Source organism: Notothenia coriiceps, unplaced genomic scaffold (genome assembly GCF_000735185.1).
Source record: "Notothenia coriiceps isolate Sejong01 unplaced genomic scaffold, NC01 NC01_scaffold00032812, whole genome shotgun sequence".
Classification (NCBI taxonomy): Eukaryota; Metazoa; Chordata; class Actinopteri; order Perciformes; family Nototheniidae; genus Notothenia; species Notothenia coriiceps.
In genome coordinates, this window is record NW_011365513.1 from 225215 (window position 1) to 234823 (window position 9609).

Here is a 9609-nt window from a genome sequence, read left to right on the forward strand (position 1 = left end):
ACAGAGCCGCTAATGCAACTCTTCAAAAGCACAGCCTGAAGGCACTGCAGGTTAACTATGTGTGGGTCTGTGCGTGTGACACTGAGTAGGTCCCAACTGAAAGCTGCGGATCCCGTCGGGCCTGTTCTCAGCAATTGCGATGCACACTCAGATGAACGTATAGAACAGCGCTACAAGCAGAGATATGGCAGCAGTTAAAATGTCTGATAGGCCACTTTAAATATAGAAAAAAAAAAAGAATCCAAAAGCTACACAATGCGACAGTAATTAGCCTCTAATTGCTGGGTTGTTTCTGTGGAAACTTCACAGCTTTTACCAGCGGATAAGTCTAATTGCTGGTATTTGGGACTTGCACTATGCAAGTTTAATTGACCCCTGTTAAGCATCATGGTCAAATAAAAGGTAATTTACTTAGTTTGTGGCATTTCCGATCTTAATTGGCAAAGAATTTAAAAGCTTTCGCAATAGCAAATACCAGGACGCCTTTTGTAGCTTTTAGTTCTGGTTTTCCAGTACATTAAGGATATGTTTCAGTCTCAGTAATCTCATGACTTTAGTTTTTTTCAGCAAACTGCTCTGATAATTCCTCTGTAGACTACCTGCTCTGCAGCAAACAGCAGCAACACAAAGTAAGACACATTATCGTGGATATAGAGGACTTTTGGCAGCGACATTTTTCTTAAGATTTGGTGGTGGAGACCAAAAAAGCTTAAAGAGAGAGAATATTGGGCTTACATTCATCACAACTACTGGAGGGTGTTAATGTTGCTGTGTGTCTGCTGGATGCGTAAATAAGCAGCTGTTTAATATCACATGAGCCAAAGGGAGGTCAATATTGTCCACTGAGTCCAACAAATCCATTCTCTTTGCCTCTTTAAAGACTGTTTATCGTATTTTAATGTCTTATTGCGGTGCGTTTCTGTTGCACTTTGTCTTGATAGTTTCCAAGCAGACTGTTCTGTGGTTTCAGGCAGATGGTGAAAAGAGGTGCAGCAGCACAGGCAGACCTTTTTGAACACTAAAGCATGGAGACATGTCACAGCAGAGACACGAAATACAAATATGAACCTGAGAATGAGCAATATATTTCCTCTTTAAACAAACTTGCCTCGCCCTGATCTCCCTCCCCCACTTCTCTTCCCACTATAGTAAGTGATTAATAAACAATGATGTAGAAGTTCTGATTGACTAATGGACTTGATTCATAATTTCAACACACACAATTCCTCTTCAACCATGATGCAACACACCTGTCTGCACAAGTGGAAGGCCAACACCCTTTTCATACAGCGCACAGACACACACACTCAATGCATTGGCCAATGTCCACACAGGTAGGTAGAACACACATTCAACATTTTGCAATCTCTGCAAGAAGAGTGATTAGGTCTCAGTCTCTATGACTCCTTCACAAGTATGCACTGCTGACACTAGTAACATAGATATACACAGAAAAAACACACACGGCTTATCCCAAAAGTTAAAAGTTAATTCATTCACGTTAGCTGTGTTTTTGTTTTGTTTTATTGGTGAAGTGTACCAAAAAGATCCATCCCACTTTAAACTCTTTTGAGATGCATAAATTATGATTCTGGGAATTTTGCTGGTTTAAATGATATTAATAAAATATTATCAGGTGATGCTGTCTGTGTTAAAATAGATTATTCTCCTTCAGACACTTTCACATAAGGACCCAAAAACTTCTTAAAAGCCAACAGATGTCAGCTTCTAGAAAATGAGAAACTAAAAACATCTCCACAAACCAACACCGCTGAATATGAAGCAGGGTGACACACACACACACCTCGTGGATTATATGTTTTTTGCGGGTCACCCATCGAGTACCCGACCCGATCACTCTCACACACACACACACGCACACACGCACGCGGGTTATGGCACCGTGGGAAGCTTACAAATCCAGATTTAAAGTTTGCTCAAAGATAATTCATTCAGGAGGAGACTGTTCTGAGTTTTAACTTGATGTAACCCTCATGTTCTGTATGGTGTCCCCTTTAACAGCTCAAAACAGCCTTTTTCCCTTTGGTTGAATATTAAAAACGTGAATGAAACAAGTGACAATTATTTTTGAATGTCGGTAATGCTGCATCAAATGTGCCCAGTGTCTGGTAATTTTATCAAGTTAAAAAGAGTTAAACAGGATATTACAAAACGTGTTGATTTTCAAGGTGTAATTATACGTACACAAACCCAATGGGCCCACAAGAAGAAAGTAAAGCCAAAGAAAGCACTGCCGAATGAATTCAAAACACAGGAATGTATATTTAAAGATAATCCTCCTTCTTCCTCAGAAAGGGTAGGGGCCTCTCAAAGGGGACCCACACCAGAGCTAAACATTAACACACACACACACACACAAAAGGAAACATTGAGTTTCATCACTTTGTCTGACAGCAGCAGGCATCTTATTCCCAAGACCCCCCCCCCCCCCCCCCCTCTGTTCACTCCTCCTCTCGTGGAGGTGAGGCATCTGACACACTCTCGTTACCTGTGGACCAGAACCGGACCCCCGCTCACAGACCCTCCAACAATGGGGTTATGCAGACCTGTTTCATGTCTCAACACACTGTTCTGTTCCTATGTTCAAACAATAAGCACTGTGCTGTTCAGACATGCAAATCACGGTCAGCTGTTTACATATATAACAAAACTTTCCAAACATTCCCTGCTGCGGGTTTTAAACCCCAGACATCACGTGTATTTATTATAGTTTTCAGGAGAGACACACTATAAAGCAGCTTATTCAGACTAGAACTGAAACGAGTAATCCATTACCCCGTTCACAAAAAAAGGAATCGGCAACTGTTTTAATAATGATTAGTCATTTCCTTTTTATTGTATTTTATTTTTCCTTTTAAGAGGATTTTACATTTGTACTCTGCTGTTATGTTACACATTACACATGGGCCTGGAATACACGCACATGCAAAACAGGACCCATGCACAGGCATTAATGGAGAGGGGTCAGAGCAAAGGACTGCCAATTGGGGTTACTGCCTTGCTCGAAGGCACCTAGGCAAGCAGTGCCCTGAAGTGAAGCTAGTAGTCCCTCATCAGTACTTGGGACATGACGGATCCAATTGAAGGTATTGTCGCCTTATTAGAGTCAATCTTAAATCCTGAAAGTTGAGGAATAACTCCAATATTTCATGTTTTCAGAAGACTTTCTGCTTCTCCTTTTCATTAATCATTGAAGACTTCATATTTGTACACTGTTTGGAAGACATTCCACCAGGTTCATGTGGGGACCAAAAACCAGTCAGTATCTGGTGTGACCACCATTTGCCATGTTAGGGTTAGGGTTTAACCCTAACCCTAACATGTCACCTATTGAGCATGTTTGGGATGCTCTGGATCGGCGTATACGACAGCGTGTTCCAGTTCCTGCCAATATCCAGCAACTTCGCACAGCCATTGAAGAGGAGTGGACCAACATTCCACAGGCTACAATCAACAACCTGATCAACTCTATGCGAAGGAGATGTGTTGCACTGCGTGAGGCAAATGGTGGTCACCAGATACTGACTGGTTTTTGGACCCCCCCCCAGACCCCCCCAATAAAGCAAAACTGCACGTTTCAGAGTTGCCTTTTATTGTGGCCTTTTATTGTGGCCAGCCTAATGCTGTCTAATCAGCATCTTGATATGCCACACCTGTGAGGTGGGATGGATTATCTCGGCAAAGGAGAAGTGCTCACTATCACAGATGTTTTTCAGATTTGTGAACAATATTTGAGAGAAATGGTTATTTTGTGTATGTAGAAAATGTTTTAGATCTTTGAGTTCATCTCATGAAAAATGGGAGCAAAAACAAAAGTGTCATATATATATTTTTGTTCAGTGTATGTTAAGCAATAATGAAATGTTCTGTCATGCCCCTTTCACACGAACGCGGTTCCCATTCTAGCTCCGTGCTTGCGCTCTTCTGGTTCGGAACCGGTTTTTATTTTCAGCCCCCGTGTTGTTCACACCGCCCAGAGCCCGACTGGTTCTGCCACGGCTGCGTCATGACGTCACTGTTTACGTCGCTGATTTTCTCCCCAACGGCGCTCACAACAACAACACCAATGGGGGACTGCGTCGGGTCGATGATAGTGTTGCTTTTAATAATACGAAGCCAGATTAAATAAAATAACTACTTCTCCAAACTTATACTTTTCTCCAGAGTGCCGTGGTTCATTTTTTATTAATGTGTTTCAGCGGCATTTACCGACCGCTGCGGTGCTGGCCGCTGTTTGGCATCACAACGCTGTTATGAACGTTTCTATGGTATAAAATGGGTGATGTTAGCATAGCAACCAAAGCTAAACTGTCTATCTTGACTACTTGTTGCTATCGGCGTATTTTTCATTATGATTCTACTTGAGACAGTTTAGCTTTGGTTGCTATGCTAACATCACCCATTTTATACCATANCGTCCCCCTCTAGCCATCCATACTGCAGCCTGTCCAAGCCATATTCATTGGCCTTGTCCTGGCTCTGCTGTACTGGTGTTTCGGCCAGTTGTGGTAGAAAGGTATACACCGACATGACATCAGTCTGTCTCTCTGCCTGCCTCTCTTTTGCCTCCATCTGTCCGTCGTCTGTGGAAGGGAAGATGACGGAGGTGGAAGCATCGTCCTGACCTGTGATGAATTCAGGGTCACATATTGACAAACGAGATTAAGTCAGTAGTGAGAAGGAGAGTACCCATGTTCCGGAATTAGTCCAGTTTAAATGACAATGTTTTGACCCTAAATTCTTCCATTTTACTTAAATGATTATTCTCCTTAAATATAAACCATGTAAATGACCTTTAACCTCCAAGGGCTTTACTAAAGTAGTTTTTCTATGACCACCATATCTACTGGGCATTAAAGGGGCTTCCTTAAGTTAAGATTGTTAGACAAATAGAAAGAAATGATACCAAAACATCAGATTTGCGTTTTTTCAAAGTCTCTTCTGGATGTTCGAATTGATATGAAATGAAGAGATACATAACTTATAATATGATGTTTGTATAAAACAAACCTGAGCAGACTTTCAACACTAACTGAGTTGTTGAGTTTCCTTGGACACACTTGGTCACACTTAGCTTTCATCCCTTTAAAACAACATGAGTTAAGAGAAGGAGGATCAGTAAACTCATCATGGTGCAGGCTGCTGTAACACGAAGGAGGTTAGGTTTGAACCCTGAATTCTGATCATCAGGACGCTCTCCTCGCCGCTGTCACTTCCCTGTAAGATTGTGTACCACCATCATCATCTTCATCATTGCGTTGGTCTTTGCCTCCTGCTGTGAGCGGCTCTAACTGCACGGCTGTCCGTCTCACTGCTTCTGCTGGGCTCACCCTGCTCTGCTCTCTAAAGGGACACCTGCTGTCCTGACAGCCTTAAGACACTTTTCCTTTCTTCATCCTCTAGTAAACATTATTCCTCAGAAAAGCACTCGGGCTCTTACATTTACTTTGTAAGGGAAATAAAGTAAAAGCATAAAGTGATTCTGACAGTAGTCAATAGACTGAAGTCTCTGCAAAATTCATTATAAAACTATTTTATTCTAGACGTTTCTTATTGTCAAGAATATGTAAGATATACATCATTTAATATAGGTTCACGAATATAAAGTAAAAATATTATTAAGCAGGTCATTGTAGTTTTTAACTAATTCCTCAAACAGTAGGAAATAATGCATTTGTTAAGGACTATTTTCAGCAGTGAAAAGATTCAAAGGATTGCATTTTTTTAAGAAATATATAGAATTTAGTCCTTAAAAAAGGCTTTAGGTTAAAAATATGATTTCTTATTTTGATAAACTTTCTAGGAATATTTGATCGACAAAACAAATGGACAGTTGAGAGGATACTGGCATGTTATTGGGGTGCAGAAACATGTATTGTGAGTTAACACAAAGTACAAGATCGATAACATTCAAGGTAAAGACTCAGAGAAATGTAGTATTTATTAAAGATAATGACATTTATTTTGATTATCATTTTTTCTTAACAGTGTACGTACATTTGTTAAAGTCATATTAGAAAAACTTGGCCAATTTGAAATCTTTTCATGCAAAATGAGAAGCTCTGAATGAATGAAGAAGGGTTGAAATGGATCTGAGCCGTAAACAGTCGCTCTAAGAATCCAGAATTTTGAAAGGGTTACTTTCATTACAGTATAAAAGTCTTTATTTCTGACCTTATTTATTCTATGATAAAGGATTCCCTCTAAAGAGTTGGGCTTCACATCTGAACATATCCTTATTCACACCGCCTCCCTCTCTCACTCATCCATTAACGTCACTTCAGGGCTCTCCCTCACTTTCAGGGTGCTGGAACTATCATTTTTTTAATGTATGCCTCATTTTCTTCATCTCTTGCAACAGGGTTTGTGGTTTGTTTCTAATTGTTTCTTCCATTTCTTGCATCCGGTCTGCAGCTTCATCTCATGTATTTTTCCATTTGGTCTTTATTGACCTGCTCACAGGATTCATTTGGTAACACTGACCCATCCATCTTTTTGATTCCAAGTCTTTCTTTGGCCTCACTGCCGTTTCTTCACGTTTAAAACATCCATCTTTGTTTCCATCCCGTCCGTCCTGTGTTTTCTGCTTGTTTGTTTATTTGGAGTGTGTGACAAGTGTTTCCAGTTGTTGAAGCAAAACCGGTCTGTAACGTTTCTGTTTTTCTAGTCAGGTAGCTTCCTCCTTTACTTTGCTGCTTCCTGTTGTTATTTATTTCTCTCTTCTAACTCTCCTGAAGCCCCAGAATATGTTATTTTTTATTTGTCATTGTTCAGTCAAGTCATTTTGACACCACTCTTTAAACCTAATATTTCATCCAGTTAGTCAGCTTTCCCCCAAACACCAGAGCGCTGACTCTCCTCAGCAGAAACCATCTGTTGAGCCCATGAAAGGACTATGCACATTTTAGACCTCGATGAAGAATTCATTTGAAAATCATTGACATGTGAAAATGGAAACGGATGTTAATGAAATGCCATGAAAAAGCCTCGTAAGTGAAAAATATGATTTAGTCGATAGATGAGCTTGAACTCAGACGACTTCAAAGAAAACAGAAATTCTTCCAAAATTACATTTCAACTAATGAGCTAATTTAGCTGAGTTAAGATTTATAATTATATTGTAAAAAATATTCTTCTATATACATTTTTATTGTTTTACCTGTTAAGTGTTTTATTGTTTAATTTTTTAAATGCATGAACAGTCTGGAAATGTACAAAGCGTGTATGTAATGCAGCCTTTAAATAAAGAAAATATCATATTAAAGCTCATTTGGATTATTTAAATATTGATATATTGCCCAGCCTTACCCTCCCAATTAACATTAATGTTAATAACTGTCGATTATTATCAAAGTGTTGTGCTTTTAGATCACCCTTCCCAATTAGATAAATGACTAGTTTGCTCACAAAATAACAAATATCATCAGTTTTCTTTGGGCTTCATAGGCTTGACTGTTTTTCTTTTCTGCAGTCCTCTTTCCTCTGCTCTTCTTCTTCATCTTCCTCTCTTCTTTCTTTCATGTTTCTCTCTGTCAGAACATTGTTCACGTCGCTGCAGACTAACTTGTTGTGGTTGTTGTCTCTCCCCACAGAGCGGCTGGAGCCCCTGGATGCCGGTCATCGCAGTGATGGTCGCCGTGACGGCAGCCGTCCTCTACCCCAACTTCTCCAAGAGCAGCTCCACCTAGAACACACACACTCACACACACTCACAGAAACAGAGAGCGCTGTGAGGAGAGCATCACTGCTTTACTTGTATAAAGTCTAATTGTACATAATTGTAGAGGGATTATAAAGGTTGTGGTTTCTACAGAGGATTCAGAAGCTTCTCGGTTTATTTTGTTTTTGTGTTGTTGTTGTTTTCTGCGGCGGGGAGTTTTGTTGTCGTTTTTATTCTCGGCTCTCTCAGCTGTGGTGGGGGCTTCCTCTGTTGGTTTCTCTGCTGATTTCTGGGTTAATAAAGCGTTCTCCAGCAGGCCGGCTTCCACACAGAAACCCTGCCAGAGGTGGCGCTCACATCCCCGGGATGCAAGCGAACGCAACACTTTCCAGCAGAGATATTTGGTGCCAGGCTACCACAAATATGCAAATTGGCTATTTTAATTCCAAAAACATTGCTCATCCTTTCCTTTTTTTGTCAGGGAAGAAAAAATGATAAATAATGCGTTACAAACTTGGCAACGGAGGTTATCATTTTATTAAATGCTTATTTGTTTCTGAACATGCACTGCTAAAGCTCAGTAAAAACAAAATGTCTGATATATAATGTGTTTTCTACCTATTCTCCTGAGGCTCTGTATAAAAGGAGTACAAATCAAGTTTTAACAACTTTAATATTCCTCGTAATGTTCTGTGGACATTGTGCATATTCTTGAACAAATCAGTGTTTGATCAAATTCTAACTCACGAGGGGCATACTGTACTGTCTTATTTGCTCCAGACCTAGCTATTGTTCTTTTTGCTCTGTTTTATTAATACGGCCCCAAATACAGTGTAACTACGCAGTACATCTACATCAAATTGAACCGTCCGACTTTAATAAAAAGACACATTTAAAAAAAGTAAATTCCTATCAATAAAATGTCAGAATTAATATTTAGAAAAGAGTGTCATTTTCCCTGAACATGATTTGTCTGCTGGAAAGTGCTCGCGATGTTTTCAGGAAGTCCGACTCTGCTCTGTTCCGGTTTAAGGCAGCCGTGTTAACATGGACTTTTTAATATTTTTTGTCTTTACTTTTCTTTGGGAGTTTCAGGGTGGGGGGTTAAAACTTGAAGCCAAATTATTAAAATAAAAATTTATGTTTTTTTCATTCTTGTGGCACAGAAACGGGGCTTAAAGTGCCTCTGATGTAACTTACACCACCGTTTGTGTATGTGTGCGGACAAACGCAACCACACACTTTCTCGACACACACACACACACACACACACACTTGTTTTTTGACTGCCAGAGGTCTGTCAGTGTTTCGAGAGGAGAGAAGCTGAAGTTGCTAATCCACAATATTTCATCCGCTTCTACCTGAGCTTTCTCCGGGTGAAGGAGCCTGTAACGTGGTGGTTAAAGCTCATAAACAAATCTTGTAAATTGACATTCATTTTAGATTATTTCATCAAACTATTGTGGATTTAGCCCAACGATTCCCGTCAACTGAAAGATGATGCCTCGTTCATGACTAAGGACGAAGCGGATGATCTATTGATCCAGAATAAAATATTTGAACTGTTACAGGATGGATCTAAATTAGGTACCGACTTTTTATAATATCTACTCTTCTAATAACTAAATTCATGACCAGACAACTCAAAAACGGTGAAAGAACAAAGCTAATGGGAAATGAGGCTTATTTCATAGTACTTATTTACAGTCATGTTGGATCTCTCTGCATGTTCAGCCTTGTGCTGCTGCAGCATTTACATTCATCTGATGGCATTAAATTCAGTCTTTTTGTTAAAGTATTACTAAATGATGATTACCAAGGTGTTTATACAGACATGCATGTTTATTTGCCATCAGATGAATGTAGAGGGTGCACGTTGGCATGTGGATCCTAAACATTAGCGCCACTCATGCTGTCATTTTAGGTCC

At 39.9% G+C, this 9609-nt stretch overlaps 1 long non-coding RNA gene across 1 annotated transcript; it reads left to right on the top strand.

The window, feature by feature from the left end:
• The first annotated feature begins 4442 nt into the window (after positions 1 to 4442).
• Positions 4443 to 9177, top strand: LOC104961180 (uncharacterized). The gene is made up of 2 exons (XR_800070.1): positions 4443 to 4537; positions 7614 to 9177. It is a non-coding gene; the product is annotated as an uncharacterized lncRNA (long non-coding RNA).
• Positions 9178 to 9609: the final 432 nt, after the last annotated feature.